Genomic DNA, 17,917 nt, shown 5'->3' on the forward strand with positions numbered 1-17,917 from the left:
AGCAAGATGAAACGGCACTAGAGAAACCAGCAATTAGACTAGATTTCACGTCATCAAAATTGCAGCCTATACTGCATGTAAAGACAGTCAGCAATTGTGTATCCTGCGTGCCCAGTATATCACTACTCTGACTGGTGTAAGATGAGAATTTGTCAGAAACAAAATACTGACTTTCCAAAACAAAATATGAAAGATGACAAAACCAGGAAAATAACTGTGCCTCACAAAAAAAAACGGTCTTGGAAATCTCATCCAACTAGGAAAGGATATAAGCATATTTTAAGATGAATTTGTTGTTTTCCTGATTGTTCTATTGATGATTTTTTGCCTTTTCTTTTATATACCTTTTTTATAAATTTTTATGTATCTTCAGTATTCTTAGCATGCATACTTGTAATTCCTTAAGTCTGAGAACTTAGCATAGTCCTAGTATTTTATCAGTCCAGGAGACCAAATATCCTAAAGGCCTTGCAGTTGGAGGCCGGAAAACCCTATGCTATCTTGGAAAACCAAGGTCCTCTCTAGAATACATCCTAAAAACTGAAGATTTGGCCCATCCAGGGGGAATTACACAGATGGGGGAATAACACTCCATTCATCCAGGCCTCCTATTAAGGCATCCTTTTTCAGAAATGCTAATTTGTAAGGTCCCAAAATTGTACACACAATCTATCCGGTGTGTGTATTGCAGCACATTCTACCTTGGTGAAGTGGTCTTTTTAAAATACTGCGGTAAAAACCTCTTATCCCTTAACCATATCTGGCTCTCAATTTTTTTTAAGACCAGGAAAAGGTATCACTAGGTAAACAGAACTGCTGTATATTCTTTTTCAACACAAATTAGGCAAAAAACTGTAGCTCTCTCTGACACCAATCTCATCTGCTGTTGGAAATTGTTTTGGAGCATGCTAAACATCATTTTTATGACAACGCTGAGGATAATAAACCACAATACTGTTTGAAACAGTCTTGATCAAAAGATTTACCCAGTATAACTATTTAACTGTATTGCCTTCCAAGGCACTGAAAAAATCCTTGTGCTCAGGGTGGGCATGGCTTCCTTGCAGCATATACCTGCAGCTGAGCAGGAGCAATCCTCCTTTTCCTACATGCTGGAGACACTGTCCCTTACCTCTCACACTTGCACTCCTTGATAAAAGTTTTCTCACCTCTGGCCTTATGAACCTGAATTGCTCACACATCTCCTATAACCCCTGCAATGGTAATGAGATGCTGGAATGTTTTGTTTTATATGATATATGCGCAGGAGGTTTTTTAGTGCCTCTTGTTTATTGAGTGGTTATGAATTGGAAGTAATAAGACTTATTTAAACCATAATTCTCCAGTGGCATAGACAAAACACAACTTCCCTTCAAAGAACAAACTGGTTTACTGTGACCAACCAGATTCCAATGTCAGGATCACTTCTTTACCGGGACTCACAGTGGTAGAGATAGACAAATCAGCAGAAGAAGATTCCCTGTCACCTAAATATAGGATATAAAAATATCCTATATTTATGGAATAATGCCATTATTCCATAAATAAAGGATAATACATTTATCTGTTTAATACGTTTCTATTAATTTGAAAAGAGCTTGTAATGCAGTTTTCTTTTCCAGGCTGCAGTATAACAGTCTATGAATGGAAAATAAACCAAAACAAACCCCAAAGCCCTGGGAAGCCAACTGAACCTTTAAACCTTACAGCTCTAATTACCAAGCAACCTTGTCTGCCTTAGGAGCAAATTGAATACACTTCAACAAAATATCAATATTTTTATTAGCAACCTCTTTAAACAAAGCAAAATGCTATGCACTTATGATCTAAGAATGGCTATAAAGGGAAAAGGAAACAAAAGTATCAGAACAACAAAAATGCATTTGCTTTTTTGGGATAAAAGTAAAGAAAACCTTTTCCAAATGTGGTTCAGATAATATACTTTGTTGAGTCAATCTTGCCTTTTCAGGCTTTATCATTAATTATTCAACAGGGCAGTAAAGAACGCTCCAAGCTTCAAGCAGCGTGATGATTTGGTTTTTATGCAAAATTCAGAGTTTGATTGCAATCCTTTTTACAAGGAGTACCAGCCAAGTTGCCAGGATTCATTTTTAGACTTGCACAGCATTTAGCAGAAGCTCAATAGGTGCTGAAGCAGTGAAGCAGAACTGATCAGGCATGGATCTTCTCACAGGCAAGTTTTCCTGATAAATTTGTCAATCTTCTCTTTTTACAAAATCAGCAGTCCTATTCTTCCACAACTGTAGATGTTTTTTGAGAAAAAGGCTTTGTCCACATTCTATTGGCTTAGAAAAATGATCTTTAGTAGCCCAATTTGCATGTCAATCTGGACATTGCTGAGCTTTCTGTAGCAAAGGTGTCATCTCACAAGTCTTCCTAGGAGACAGCTCTGAAAAGACAGAGCTTCCTTTGGAAAAATACCCCAGCATTTTGAAAAAAATGACAACAAATCTGGGAGTAGGAGTCACTATGCTGAAGGCCTCCATGCTCTGTCCACAGCGATTGGAAGAATTTTTTACCAGGACCAAAAAAATTTTAGGTCCTGAAAAAATTTTTGTTCCTGAAACTATATGATCTTAAAAGCTCTTCACACCACAGTCTTGCCTAATTTCACCCACTATTCACTAGTTTTTCTAGCTATGTTTGATTTGATTTCACAAGTTTTATCAGTTGCCCAAATACCCTAATTATGACTGAGAGAAGATATTAATGTCCCACACAATCAAGAGCATATATTAGAGTATTATTTTTCAAGATTAATTTCAACAATTGAAAACTTATTTTTCAGATATAGATAATTTCAAATGTTAAAATTTGCTGAATTGAAGGAGTAAGTAACATTTCTAAATTTTTATAGTGTTGCTTTTGAAAAACTATCAACTACCATTGGAAAAAGTAATTTATAATTTATAGGTACTGATGTTTATATGGTTGGAAAACACCACATAATATGATTTTTCAATGATAAAAAGGAAATACTAGTTTTCAATGTTAGAAAACACATTAGAAACTATATAACATAAAGAATACTGTGCTCATGACATGTTCTTTATTTCTTTCAATTATGTCCTCTCACAGCATAATGCAAAGCAACTATGGTATTCCCTTTGTAGGCAGACAATTATGCAACAATAAAATTCAGCTAAGTAGCTATTTTTATAATCATGTCAAAAAAGTTTGTTTTACTATTAACTTATCTCAAATTTAATTAATTTGCAAAGAGTCCAAGATAAAACAATTTTCAAATTTCTCCTTATATCTCAACAGAAAATAACTCCTGAAATTCTCATGCACTGGAAACAATTGCATCCAGCAGGGATACCAAATGATTCAGGAAACAGCAAGATCCTACAAAATCCTACAAAAGCTACAGGAAGACTCTAGTTTGATTTCCATTTGTGCCAACTGAAGTTTTTCTTCCGTGTTTTACATCAGCAGGCAAACATAATTCAGTGTTTCCATTTATTAATAAAAACTCTCCATGCTTTAATGATGCTTTCTTCAGAAAGAAAACATTATTAAGTGAACTACTCTTTGCCAACTAAGATTAATAAAAATCCAGAACCAAGTAGGATAGCTTTTACCATGGCAACTAAAACCTGGACTTATCAAACACATCAAAGCTTACATTTGATTAACTGGATTGAAACGAGGCCCTGTTTTCCCGAAGAAAGGAAGGGAGTAAGATGGAAAAGAATGAGAGTTAAACAGGTGTAACATCATAGGCATTTGTGTCTTGTACATGCTGTTTGACATGCGATTTTACTGCAGCAGCTGTCTTTCTACAAAATTTCAACCTACAAATCACAGGCCGGATGAAGATGAAATGTAAAAATCAGACTGCTTAAAACTGGTGATTAGTCCTATATAATACTTCTCTTGTGCCAGGGTTGTGCTAGACAGATATCACTCAGCCTGGTAAAGGTCACCCACTGACAGCTTGGACCATCTGAAGATACTTGGGCTTTGAGATGCCCCAGGGCTGCTCCCTTGCCTGAGCCCAATATTATGTGAGAAGTGCTGCACGGGTCAGTCCTAGCTCTTCTAACATTCAAGGTAGATCTGAGTCATTTCCTGCATCAAAGAAATCCTGACTGAAAAAGACAGTTATAGATTTTAGGACAACATCCTTTTGTCACTAAGTGGGTTAAAACAGGCTGTCTATTTAGGACTTGTCAGGATAGTAAAATTATGAGCATAGGGGAAAAAAAAGCAAGCAGAGGGACTGAAGTACCTGGTCTGCAGTGTGTCTGTTGTGGGCAGGGCTAAGCCTTTGCTACACACGCTCAGAGGTAGTACATGCTTTCCTCGCCTTCACTCTGAGTTGGTACAAACTCATTCTGTCCATATTTTATGTCATAGGGGAAAACTGATTCAGAGGTAATGAGCTCTGATGAAAGTAAACTTGGAGCCTGCTTACCATAGGTATGTGGCTTTCAGTAGCAAATTTGTGTTTACCTGTGATTTACCACACACAAGACTACAAGATTTGGAGTGGTATCTATATTATTGTTATTTGTAATATGTTATTATTATTTGGAGGCATATATGCTGTACTATGACTTTGCAGAAACAGTAGCAACATAATCTGAGACACAGATTCTATGCTTAGTTCCATCTGTACAAGGGAATCTTATTCTATATGAACCTTAAAGGTATTTTTAAGTGACAGTACAAAACAGTACTGAATCATTTTCACAAAGAAACATTTTGGTTGAACTAAACCTTTCCTGCAAGGTTTCTTTTTAGTCCTTCTCTGTGATTTGATACTCTACCAAAAGTCTTTGCAAATCATATATGTATACATTTTGTCATCTTCTCTTGAGTCTTTCTTCTCATGAGGGTGTTTAAAATAGACTAAATGTTCCCTGAAAATAAATACTGTCAAAATATTGTCTCTTGTACTAGAGGTTAAGTATCCAAACCATACCAACTTTAGAACTTCATGCATATAAATAAATCATAATGCAATAATTTAACTAAAGTAGTTGATTTGATACCAAAATCATACTTGCATTCTTCCACAAACATGTTTGTGAAATTTTTTCTGTGGGTCCTAGTCTGCCATAGCCTTGCAAAACTAGAGAAATCTTTATGAGCATTGCAGGAAGAAAAGGAAGAGTTTGGGGCAAAATATCTTCAACTCTTATTGTATGATAACTCAGAATCACAGAGCATTTTAAAATGGAAGGGACCCATAAGGATCATCAAGTCCAGCTCTTGAGTTAATGGTCTGTACCGGGATCAAATCTGTGCCCTTGGCATTATCAACACCATGCTCAGTTGGGTAACTGAGTATAATATAATAATACCAAAACCTGCTTTTTTATTCCTTTATAGGTGACAGTTTTCAGAAGTCCTGAAATAGCCTTTTCTAGCTCAGGTAAACATCACACAGTAGCAGATGAATATGGGACAAGAATACTTTTTATAATCTATTTATCTAGGAGTCCATCTGGGGAACAAGGCAGGCAAAGTAAAAAACAGAAGAGAAACAGAAACCTTGTAACAGAAGACCAAAGAAAAAAACAGGGAGAAAGGAAAGGCATGTGTTAAAATACCTGTATTCGAAAAGGCAAGGCAAACAGAAAAATCCATTGTCAAATGGATTTAAACAAGATTAAAGCAATTAAACCAAGATTAAAGGAGAGCTGAAAACAAGAAAAGGTGTTGAAAAGATAAGAGCAAGAAGCACAAAATGGGGGGAAACAAAAGCAGCAGATGTCCACAAGAACCAAGAGTTTTTAAACTGGTGCAGCAAAGGTCTAAGAAGCAGTATAGCCACGTAAAAACATTAAGAGCATGTGGCTTGTAGGAGCATAAAAATATAGGTTCCAAGAGCCTGGTTTGGCGGGTTCATTGTGTCAGTCAATCAGAAAGGCTGCTCACTACCAGGTGAAGGGTGAATGCCCTGGGTCTCTATGAATCCCACTGGTATCCAAATCTGGTCTCCTTTCAGAGACAGAGATGTCTGACATTGATGTTTGGCATTCTGCAATTCAGGAGAGATTCCATAAGCATTTACATCAATTTTGATTAGAAAATTTTCTTGTGACAAACACATGTCGTATCCCAGCAACTTCCTGTAGATAATGAAACTCGTTCACATAGCAATATCCCCTCAGGGGGAAAAATTCAAATCCTTAGTGATCTTAACACATTAAAAATCCCCACATAACAACTAGCCTCTGCTAGAAAGAAACCTGCTGCAAAAAACTAAAGAAGGTATTTTCTTTCTTGATTCACACAACAGCTAGTGAAAAAGAAAAATCAGTGCCCATATGTGTGTCTAGTTTTCTCAAGCTGAATAATCTAAGCATTTCTGTCATCATTTAATGCATTTAAACCCACTTTCAATGGCAAATTTATCCCCATTCTCTTATACTCTCAAAGTGTAGTGAGATGGAAGTTAAGCTGATAAATACGTCAGTCTAAATCCAGATTGTTATGGTTTACAAGACATGCACATAAGTCTGGTCCAATTCTGTTTGCCAGCAGGTATCTTCCCTTGTCTAACAAAATAAAAACTGAACTATAGCCAAAAAGATGAAATATGTGGATATGTCAGGGTATATTTTAACTTGGTCTCTCAAGCATATTACTTCTTTTACAGGCTGTGGTTACTCTATAAAAAAGGGGTAAAGCATTGACATGTAACTTCTAGGATAGTCCCTGGCATAGTTTAGAGTCATGTGAATGAGTGCTTGCACAGACAGTAGCCATGTACAGTTTGGAGCTCAGTAAGGGCTAAAACCCACTTCTGGCAAGCCATTTGAATAAAGCCTTTCTGGTTTGGGCAGTTGCAGAGTTTAACTGTGGGGACATGAACTGTTCTGAGTCAGAGATGAGTCCCTGCCTTGTATTTACTGTTCCACAGAGGTAACCATAGCAGTCATAGTGGTTACAGGGTTATGCAAACTTCTCATATTAAAGAAAAGCTCTAGTTAAAACATTTTATTTGTGGCTAGATAATCTAATTGCAATTATTTGACCATGGAGAGGCTCTTGTAAGCAGCATTTATTTTTCCAGCAAAACCTGGGATGAACACAAAAATCACATAAAATAAAGACAGAGGGGTATCCTTTCAGCTGCCATTCTGGAAGACCTGGACCTGCCCTCTCCATCATGCTGCAGATATTCTGTTTCAGGACATTGTGAGTACTAACAGGATATTTAAGGTCGTATCTCCTAGCTCTGTTTACTATGGCTGCTTTTCTTTCCCTGATTGCTGCAAATGACTGCTTTTGCTAAAAAACAATCTCCTTCCCACTGACAGTCTTATGGCAGAGAATCTTTTAAGTGGTAAGAGTCATATCTCAGTAGTGAGTCATCCAATCAGTCAATCAAGAAAATAGTGAAGATTGTCCATAAAGCAGTCTCATACATACATATTCCCCTTTGCTTTGCCCATCAGTGTCAAATTCAAAATGCAGGTGTGTAAATGCTCTTCAGTACTGCATAGTCATTATCACATAATTTAACTGGTTGATAGGCATGCTCAGTAACATGACTCACTATTCAGATTTCCGTCTCGCCAGGGGGAGTGTTTTCTTTTCAGATTTTTTTTCTAATTCACACTCAATTATTTTGGAAGAAACAAAGAAAGATGGATGTACAGCACCGCAATTCTGGTTTACTGGAACAACATAAGCCTTCTTCCTTTTTAGTTATCTGTCATTCATGTCTTCTGCATGGAAGAGGTCTCATGTCTAACCCACTTTTTATCACTGAGAGTTGACATTTGGTATGACCATTCAAATACTCACTGCCTCCAATTCTAGGCTCTTCACCTACATAGTTACATCAGGAGTCCTAATTTCTGTGACCTCATGAAGAATTGGGGCTTGCCAAAAGACAATTCAAAGCCTGTGTATCTGCCCGCTGTTCAGGATAATGATGTAAAAGAGCGTGTTTTTCTGTGCTGTTTATATCTTAGTCTGAATAAACTGATATAATAATTTAGTCATTAAATTTAGACATCCAGAACTTCATATGGAAGTGTAACTTTTACAGTGTCCTCAAATTGTAAAAGCCAATCTAAGATGTGGTTGTGATACAATCTTGCCCCCAGAATAGAGTCACTTTATTTTTTGATCTTTCATGACACTGAAGCATAGATTAAACTGGCAAACCATTTCATAATGTAAAATTAGTTTTGTGAAAACCTGTCTGCTGTTTAAGCTTCATCAGCTGTCTCACTTCAGTTGTCAGTGCAGAAAGGATGAAATGAGAAGTATGGAACTCCAGTATAAATAAGAAGTGGTTTAGATTAGTTGATAAATTGTTGTGAAAAAGAACCTGGATTTGAAATCCAGAAGAATATAATATATTCAAACTCAAAGATGCAATATAAATCCACAACACACATGGTTTCCTAAATGGCTTTAAAATGGCTGAGTCAGTCTAAATGGCTGACTCAGGCAGCTGTGACTTTTGGCTAAACAAGTCTGTCCCCTACACAAGAGGCATTGAGACCCCATTGAGAGTGGGAGAACTGAGCAAAGTCTAGGCCCTTGTTGGTTGAAGGATATTACCCTATAACTTGCCCCTGTAGTACCTTGGAAAGAAACATCCACCATCTCTACTTTGGAGTTGAGCCACTGTGCATCACATAGCAGAAAATTCTTGTGTTCAGACAAAAAGGGAAGGGCATAGCAAGGAGCTCAGATCCTGAACCTCTTTCCAAACACATGAAGAAGCAGACTTGAGTTTCTCTGTGTCAGCTCTGAGGTTGGCTACAAGAAACTATTCTGATCCATAAGCCACACAGAGGATTTTCTGTGGCACTATGCCTGACCTGGTAAGCCCACAGCTTGTTAGCTTTGGCACAGCACCAGACCAGCATGGCTAAGCAGTTTCTAGTTCTGACCAGCTCAGAGTCTGAGCAGAACAATACTAGGTCTGTCTGAACTTGTCTGTGTACGTTAGGTGTCACGGCATTTGATTAAGTGGTGAAAGCCCTCCAGTACCGCTCTTTAGACTGCATTTAAGTAGGACCAAAATCTGGGGACTCCTAGTTGAAAACTTTACTTGCCCTTGTACTTCTCCTCAACAGTCTTAACCTAACCTGGGAACCAATTTAAGGAAGAAAATGAGGAGCTGCTTTGGTCCTGTAAATGAAGCCCTGTACAGCAGGAATGTAGGAGTTACTGGGATTGAGCAACAGTACAGAAAGTTTCAGTGTACCACACATAGGAGACAAAGAAATGGCTTCTTTCCTTTCCAAGTAACTTTTCTGTGTTTTTCTGTTCCCATTAGACCCTTGAACTTCCATCTCAACAGAAAATCATCCTTTTTTGCCAGTGGCATATATAATTTCCTGGACTACAAACACATTAATTTGAAATCTACTGCAGCTAAGGCATACGGCTCTTAGCACTAGGTCTTCCACTTCATAGCTAGTCAAGGAGACTGCCCTTATGTCAATATTATGCCTTTCATATTGGCTGTAGACCTCAGGAAATCCAAAAATTTCACATCTTTAGAATTTAGATGATTGTAAACCTAAATCTGGAGTGCAGAAGAGTTATAAAGAGAGATTACTATCTATTTCTCAGAAAAGGCACTTTTGAATCTGGTTATGTACTTAAAATTAGGTTAATACAAAAGGTTAAACAATAAGTCAGTCATTGACTTTAGGGACCTGAAGACTTAGTCAAAGTTTGAAATCCAGTGAACTGCTGTTGGGGCTTCAAAACACTTCAAAATCTAAGACAGACAATGCAAGCTTTGGCTTTATCATTAACTAAGGAAATTTTGTTCACCAGTTTCTCTTCAAGTGTTCTCCACCCTATTGGATCCACATTTCTATCTTCAGAAGCTGGAAAGGGTGACACTACTTTTTCATCACTTAGAAAAGCCTGGTACTTATAGATATTCTCCTTGAATATAAAGGTTATTATTCAAAACACTTTTTTTTTCTTACAGCAGGAAGAAGTTTTCCATTTTCTAGGTCAGTACCCACTGAGTTGGGCTGGTTTTACAAGATCTCTCTGCTTTCAGTTGGATACAGTGTAAAGTACAGAGTCTCAGGAGGGTGTTTAGAGAAAGGAGGCACAGAACTGCCAAGCTTCTGTAACACAAGCAACCACAGGTGGAACACAGAGATGGGGTGCCAGTCCTGGGTGTGTACAACTGTAGGTTTTTAAAAGAATTCTTGCCAGGAAATATAAAGAGCTAGAGCTTTTAAGCAAGTTAGAAGTGGGATGAGGGGGTGTTTTTGGATAGCCCTTCTGATCTGTGGTTTATATATTCCATTTAAGGTGTTTATGAAGTATTTTCATAGTCACCTTAAGGCCCTGTGAAAAATTTACTTCAACTTTTGGCTCCTTTGCTGAAAGTAAAAATGTCTGTTTTGTTATCTTGGCATGCCCCTATATTTTGCTTTTCTATGAGATACATACTTTGTGCTGGTAATGTTTTGGCTCATTCTCTATTGTGTCTCTCATAAAATACCATTATTAAGTGCATTCTCTTTATTTTAGAACTTACATAAGTGTAAACTCATTATATATTGTTTCCATTGAAATCTCTTCAGCTTTGATCCCTTTATTTTGTACTGTTGGCTGGTCCAAATACTTTAGTGTTACCTGGATACAAGGAAATGAGAGCAACAGTTTTATCTTCCTCTAAATCATGTAGGTGCATACTGAATGCATCAGGCTCAAACGTTTCCCTCCTTTAAATGTATTCCACTAACAGTTGAAAGGCATTAAAAAATATATATAAATTACTTAATGTTACACATCACATTGTGGCCAATTTTTTTCACTAATATCACAGACTATATTTCAGTTTGCCCTTTTAAATTTTAGTTAATTCAGCTACAACAATTCTCATCCAATTATTTAATGTAACTATTTATAAGCATTTCAAGCTGCTACTTATGGTATTGTCTTAAGTGGGATACACACCAAGAAATAATCACTACATGTCCTGTTCAATACAGATCCTGTTTGACAGATGAAAATAATATAAAATTGTTCTTGTTAAAAAAAAAAAAAAAAAAAAAAGACTGTGCATGCTTAAAAAGTGTACATAGACATTGGACAATTGTATGTTCATTTTTAGGATACCTAGACCTTAAAGTGATTCACTCTTAGGCTTTAGATTATCTATGATCAGTTTGAATTGGGATAGATGACACCATTTGAAGGAGAGGATAACAGGGATATTTCAGTTTAGCATTTACTTTGCCAAGGTTTTAGTATTCTCATGTATGCAAAAAAAAAATTATCTTTCCTAAATATGTTTCTCAGTTGCACCACAGACAGACTTTCTAGTTGCTGGATAGAAATATAAGTAGTGTTAACAACAAACTTGTGTGGAAATGTACTAACCAAACACTTTGTTTGAAATGAGCAGCTGTAAAGATACTATGGACAGTAACTTGGAGTTACATCCTGCAAAATCCTATCACTCCTGGCCGTGTTCCAGCACATGAGGAGTCCCATTACATTCCAGCCCTGTACTTTAGTTATTACTGTTGAAGTCAAGCAGTGTTCAAAATGAATAAAAACATCATAAACCAGCCTGCAAAGTTTCTATTCAATTTCTTTTAATCCTCAGCATTTAATTAAAGAAAATTCTATTCCTCATCCACCTAAAACTATTACAAGTGTGGTAGGATACATCTAATCAGAACACAGTTGCAAAACATAGTTATTTTGCAGTCATGAGTCAAACTTTCTAAACAAATTTTATAAGAAACTTCAAGCTGTGATAAGTTAAATATGGCCCAGTATCAGGACTTGAACATGAAAGAAAATATAACAGGTGGCCTTAAAAGAAAGAAATTTTTATAAATTTTTTCCTTTAGATTTAATTAGATTTCTTTTAAAGGACTATGGACTTTGCAAAGATGAAACAACTGGAGAAGAAATGTTCTTTGTTTTGGTTATTCTCAACTTACTAAGGTATTTTTTTCACTTCTAAAAAACTCATTAGCTAAAGATATTTGAAATATCACAGGTGTGATATTTGTGGCTGAGAAATAAATTTTAATCACATTGTGTGGTTAACCTCTCTCTGTTAATTTTCATATAGGTCTACATTGACGCATTAGTATTTTGAAAAATAATGTTTTTCTATTAAATCTACTGCAGAAATTCAACAACAATATCAAAAAATTAAGAAACACACATACTATAGCCTACATCCTTAAATGAAATACCCCATTTGACTTTTTCAACTTATATGGAAGGGACAAGGGTGCAGTTTTCTGCATACCAACATACTTATACCCATATGCAACTACATATGCATCTGAAATCAAGAAATATTCACTCAGGCACATGAAAGCACTGGGACCCAAAGGAATAAAAAAAAAACTGACTGAGGAAAACCAAACAAACAAAACTCAAAGCAATTAAAAAAAAAATTAAAAAAACAGGACAAATAAAAGTTATAAATTAATGATATGCCTTTTTGACTTTGAATTGTCTCATAAATTCACATGCTAAAACATTACTGCTTTTCCAGGCTCTAATATTTATACTCTGAAAATAATCAGTTTTCACAAAAAGCTGCTCCTTCTGCATGTCCATAGGAAGAAAGTGATAAAATTGTCAGGAGGCCTTTCCTTTAAGGAACAGAAATATATTTGTGGAGAAGGCTACAAGCCTTCTTTAAGAAGTTTGGGATTACTTACCAAAAAGCCCATATAAATCAAATTTATGCAGCATGTCTTTATGTATGCCAAGGCCCCTGGACCTACTGAAGCTGAAATGCTTCAAAAGTTTTCTAGAATTTGCTATTTCACTCAGACAGTAAATGCTGTTTTGCTTGGTGCTTAATCTAGTTAAAAAATGAGGGATTTCATGCACAGCTACCATGTCCAAAACCAACTTTCTCATACAGTTGAAATACAAACATTGGTTTTCTTTGCTGTCCTGAACTTGGTATGTGTTATATGGAATGCAATCACACCCTGGGACAGTTGAATTGAGAAATTTATATTTTCCCATGGTAATCTTGCCAGCGATCTGATTATATTGTATATCCAGGATATTAAATTGGATGACAGACCCTACCAGAAACCCTAGATTGTAGCTTGGCTGGGGCAGTATTAATGTGTTCTCTCTGGAAAGTTCTCTTGTTAACACCTGCTGCATTTATTAAAAAAAAAAAAAATTAACTAACAAAAAAAAAACCCAAAACCATATGATTTGTACTAATTTAAAATAGTAGCATTGTAGGTCTGACTGTCAAATAATAAAGTGGAAGCATCTAGTTGAGAAGTTTTATATAGATTTTTGACAAAAATATCTAATATAACTGAAAAGGCACTTTGTTTGTTATTAACATTATAAGGCCCACAAGACTTTCTGCAAATAAAAATAACATAGAAATAAGTAATTGTTCAGGACCAAGATTCTAAATAAAGAGTAAATTAAGAAAAAAGTAAATATTAATTTTATTTTAGAATATATTTATAATGTGAACTATCAGTTACATTCCTAAATTTACAAGGCAGATTGTGCAAGGTGACAAACACAGATACAGTAATGCTTATCAGCCTCCTCTTCCACATGATTTTCCCACCAACCCCCTGCCATTTCCCACAGTTCCAGTTCCAAGACCTTGCTGGGCTCACAGGATAATTCAGGGTTCCCCTCGCTGATGTGTGCAGAGTAGTGACAGACTGCATCTTCTCTCTCCTTTTCCTAAGGCTGCAAAGTAGTACCAGTTTGTGGAGCAAGGGATTCATTAGTCTTTTGGTTTCAATGTGTCAAGTCCACTAGCCCTCTAGAATCTGTGTTCTAAATCTGTGGTGTTAGGAGGGAAAGCTTTGATAGGTAGATATGTAGATATGTTTTGTGATAATGGGAGGAAATTCAGCATATTCTGTAGTGACTTTGAGCCTCCTTATCAGCTGTGGACTGAAGCAAGCAATTTTGGGAGAAATGTGGTCTGGCAATGCATGAATAGTGTTGGCATAATTTGATTTTTTCAGACTGAAATAATGAAAGAGACAATTGTAAAATAGCAGGTAATAGAAATATCTGTTTTCATATGTAAATTAAATCAAACAACAGAATAATTAGAATCAGGCCTTGGAGGCAGCTGAGATGGCCAATATTAGTTATTTCCCTTCAGGAAAGACCTGACAAAGACAATAAGCTCCTAAATTAGTCTATATTTTTACCTAGTGCAACCATGAGTTTTATTCAAATCCTAAATATTCTCATCATTTTTCATGCACCACAGTGCAGAAAGGTGCTTACAATTTTTTTGCTGGGGTCAGTGGACAGGAAACATCACATATTTCAGTAGAAAGCTTCAGTTCCTCCCAACAAGGTTGATGGCTATGTCAAAAATAACTGTTCACATTGGCTATTTGTTACTGCCTTCATCATCATAATCACCTGTAAGGAATCCCCTGTAGCACACCTCTGTACATATTGTTTTTTCTCTTCTCCTTTTCTAGCTCTGATATCCCCCAGCAATCTTGACCAGCCTTCTTTGAAAGCCCTATGGAAACTCTCAGCCCCAGGAATCTTTCTAAGGCCATTTTCCTCAACACCTGTCTGAGTTGAGCTGTAGGATTATTTATCTGCAACCCTGTCCCCTGTAGGATTATTTATCTGAAGCCCTGTCCCCCTTGTCCTGATGGACATCAGACACATCTTCTGGATGAATCCTTCCCGTATTTTGTACCTTTTCCTCAGTCCTGTCACCTTGTCACGCTGATGGCACCTACAGGTACCTCCTGGCCCTTGTTCAGCCCCTTGTCCTGTTACCAGCCTCTGCTCAGCCCCAGGAGCTCATTGCCCAGCCAATGCCCTCAGCTCCTGTCTTCCTGCCCCTCGGGTGTAGATGGTCTTCACTTAGCCCTGAGATCAGGTGGGTTCCCTTCCCATTTGTTCTAGCTCTTTAATGATCTCTTTAGAATTGTCATGAAGAGAAGGCTGTCCTGTGAGGAATTAAGTGAGGTGTGCTCAAGTCTTGGAGACGTCATTGAAAACTCATTAGTATTTAACTTCAGCTAGAAAAGACCAAAAGACACAGTCAGACTCAAGCAGAAAGGTCAGAAACTTATTTATGGGAGCAAGGATCACCTACATTCCTTGGCTAGATGCTTTCCCATTTTAGTTAAGATTTGAAATGTTGATAAATAACCTATGCATTTAAGTGAAAAAACTCAAATATTAAGAAAAAAATCTGCATATCTCTGAAATTAAACTACTTTCACTATTTCTGTTGTGAAGAGATTATTTGGAAATTATGTCTGAACTTGCAAATAGGTTCTGGATTCAGAGACAGGGAAACTTGTAAAGAGATCTTTGTTGTGTTATTAACAAGACACTTATGCACACATTCTGGTATTTGTATAACATAAATATATGATCTAAAAATGGAATATAAAACATTTCTAGATAACTACTAGTTTATGAAACCTCTCTAGGCACTACAAGTAAAACTAAATTAAATAATATTAAACTACAGTGTGAAACCAATACCTTTCTTAGCAGTTACTGTAATAACAACATTCACACGCTATGAACTTGATGGTCCATTGATGAATAACTTCTGTAGGTACTCTTGTAAATAATCTATACCTTTGAACATAATCCATGTGTGCACTTAGGGAAAAGCACAGAACTATAGAGTAAAGGCAGTAAAGAATACTGGAAGACAAAATAAAATTCTCTTGGTGATAAAAGCTCATAACCAGCCGCAGATGGTAAGATGTCAACAGAGAAAAAAAAGGAATTAATGCTCAAGAAATGTTAATGTTCTCTAATTAGGGAGAAGCAGAATGCTATATGTGTATCAGATTAAAAAAATGAAATGCTTTTTCAGACCAATACAACCCCCAGGGAATTGGAATAAACCTACTACAGATATACATGTTTAATCAGATTGTCTGAATAATATGAACCAAGAAGTCCTGGAGGAGCTGGCTGAATCTGACCTACTGTTACTTTGGAGAGATTTCTTTGGAGATTCCAAGGGAATTTTGCAAAACTAGAAGAACTGTTTTGCCAGCAATATAAAGGGCAGAGAAGGAAAGTATGGCGTCTATAGTCTAGTTGGATTATCAGTATAAACATTGCCAGGTGGTGGGGAAGCAGGAAAACAGATACAGCAGAGCAGTGATTTAATTAAGAAGTAAAATTATTGTAGGTTCTAACCAGCTATTATAGTCAAAAAAGTGTCATAAACAGTCAAGAAAACACCAAGCCCCGAAAAAAAACCCCAAACTGCAGAAAACCAAATCAAACCTATTTAGCTATTTTCATGCTTTCCTAAGAAAACATGCTTGATTCCTAAACTTAAATATCTAGATATAATGCATGCCTTTGTTTTATTGTTAATTCTTAATCTGTAATGATAATTAGATGGAGGACTATCTTAAATAGTTTTCACTAGGAAATTACTGAGCAATGAGATTCTGAGTATACTTCCGAAAAATTCTTCAGGCCTTGATACTAGGTCCAACCTAACTTAGTGTTCCTCATGTAAATCAAAAGTACAGTGTATCTGCTGGAAAGTGGTTCAACATATACATCTTTGTATAAAAGGTAATACTAGGTCACATTAAGTAACATCCATGATCAGTCCCTGCTGGAGAATATGTAGAGAAAATTGATAACGAGATTTTTCTTGATTGATCCTTTCTGTGAAATGTAGATTGCATTGACTTTTTATTTATTTTAATGTATTTCATTTATTTTTATATGCTTTTACATGTTTTGGATAAGTACATTCCAGGATCAGTCTCTAAAGGCCTCTAAAGGCTTTGTCTCAGGCTTTGTAAATCTGAAGGAAAACCTCTGACATTTTCTATAAATTTCTTTTTCTTCTGTTTAGACAAATATTCATTTTGGAATTTTAACAAGGGTATTATAACCACAAGAATCCTTTTTCTTAACATTTTTGACATATGGTTATTTTATCTTATTCAATCTTCTCTTCATTTTTTTAAAAGGCTCTGTATGATGCTGTATACATATTTATTTAACATCTGTTTTCAAGAAGTGTAGTAAACTAAGCATAAAGTTAAGATGCCAACATTTCATCTACTTAGTTTTTGTCTAGAAGGATGGCTATTGTGTCCCCACACTGTTGAATCTTCCTACAGCCTCATTAATATCAAGAGTCCCTCCCACTCCCTTCCTTCCCTTCCCAGCCATCCCTCCTTCCATCTGCATTCCCACAGTCTCCCTTCCAGCTGAGTGATGTACCTCTTTGGGCTGCATCCAGACACTATCTGACCTTCCTGGATAAATTCACCTCGGTAACTCAGCAAATCTAAAACTAAACCAAATAAGTTTATGGCAATTGACTCAAATGTATTGGCTCATTATGCAGTCAGACGAAGATCAGATGAAGACAATATAACCAAAATCATAAAAGAGAGAGCATGAATGGGAGTGGTGACAGTCAGCTTCTCCACCTTAGCAACAAGGAAACACATTAGGTCAGTTCTTCCATAGCATCTGATCACACCATTAGGATTGTACCATTTGCTGTTTGTGGATGTTTTCCCTCTAAATCCTCATCTAAGCGATGTCCACAAACTTTTTTTTTAATATTGATTTAATTTTATTCATTTACTCATCTAGTAAAAGTACAATATGTTTGCTGCAGTACAAGATTAGCACATGTATGAACAAGCAAAAGAAGAGGTAAAGAAGGACAAGCCTACTGATCAGACTATGACATTAAATTATCAGGCTAAGGTTTTTAGAAATGACTAGTTGCTTACATATGAATTTTTCCTTGGAACCTAATATCACGCTTTTTTCTTCTAAGGTATAGGTGTAAATATACATAAGGTATAGAACAACCAAACTTCATATTGTTAATATGTTCCTATTTTCCACCAAACATGTCTGGCTTCATAGTCCCTTTTGAAAGACACAGCCATAGCACATCCCACATGTTGTG

At 36.3% G+C, this 17,917-nt stretch overlaps 1 long non-coding RNA gene across 8 annotated transcripts in view; it reads left to right on the top strand.

Moving 5' to 3' along the window:
- The first annotated feature begins 1,529 nt into the window (after positions 1-1,529).
- The window catches only part of LOC146768425 (uncharacterized), an 89,136-nt gene continuing 72,748 nt past the window's right edge, over positions 1,530-17,917 (top strand). For 7 of the 8 annotated variants that reach the window (XR_014952981.1, XR_014952983.1, XR_014952984.1 and 4 more), the window contains exon 1: positions 1,530-7,176. This is a non-coding gene — a long non-coding RNA (uncharacterized LOC146768425). The remainder of the gene's footprint in view (positions 7,177-17,917) is intronic. The other variant, XR_014952986.1, reaches the window with a different exon arrangement.

This window comes from Lonchura striata, chromosome 2 (assembly GCF_050655825.1).
Source record: "Lonchura striata isolate lonStrDom1 chromosome 2, ASM5065582v1, whole genome shotgun sequence".
In the NCBI taxonomy this organism is placed as follows: domain Eukaryota; kingdom Metazoa; phylum Chordata; class Aves; order Passeriformes; family Estrildidae; genus Lonchura; species Lonchura striata.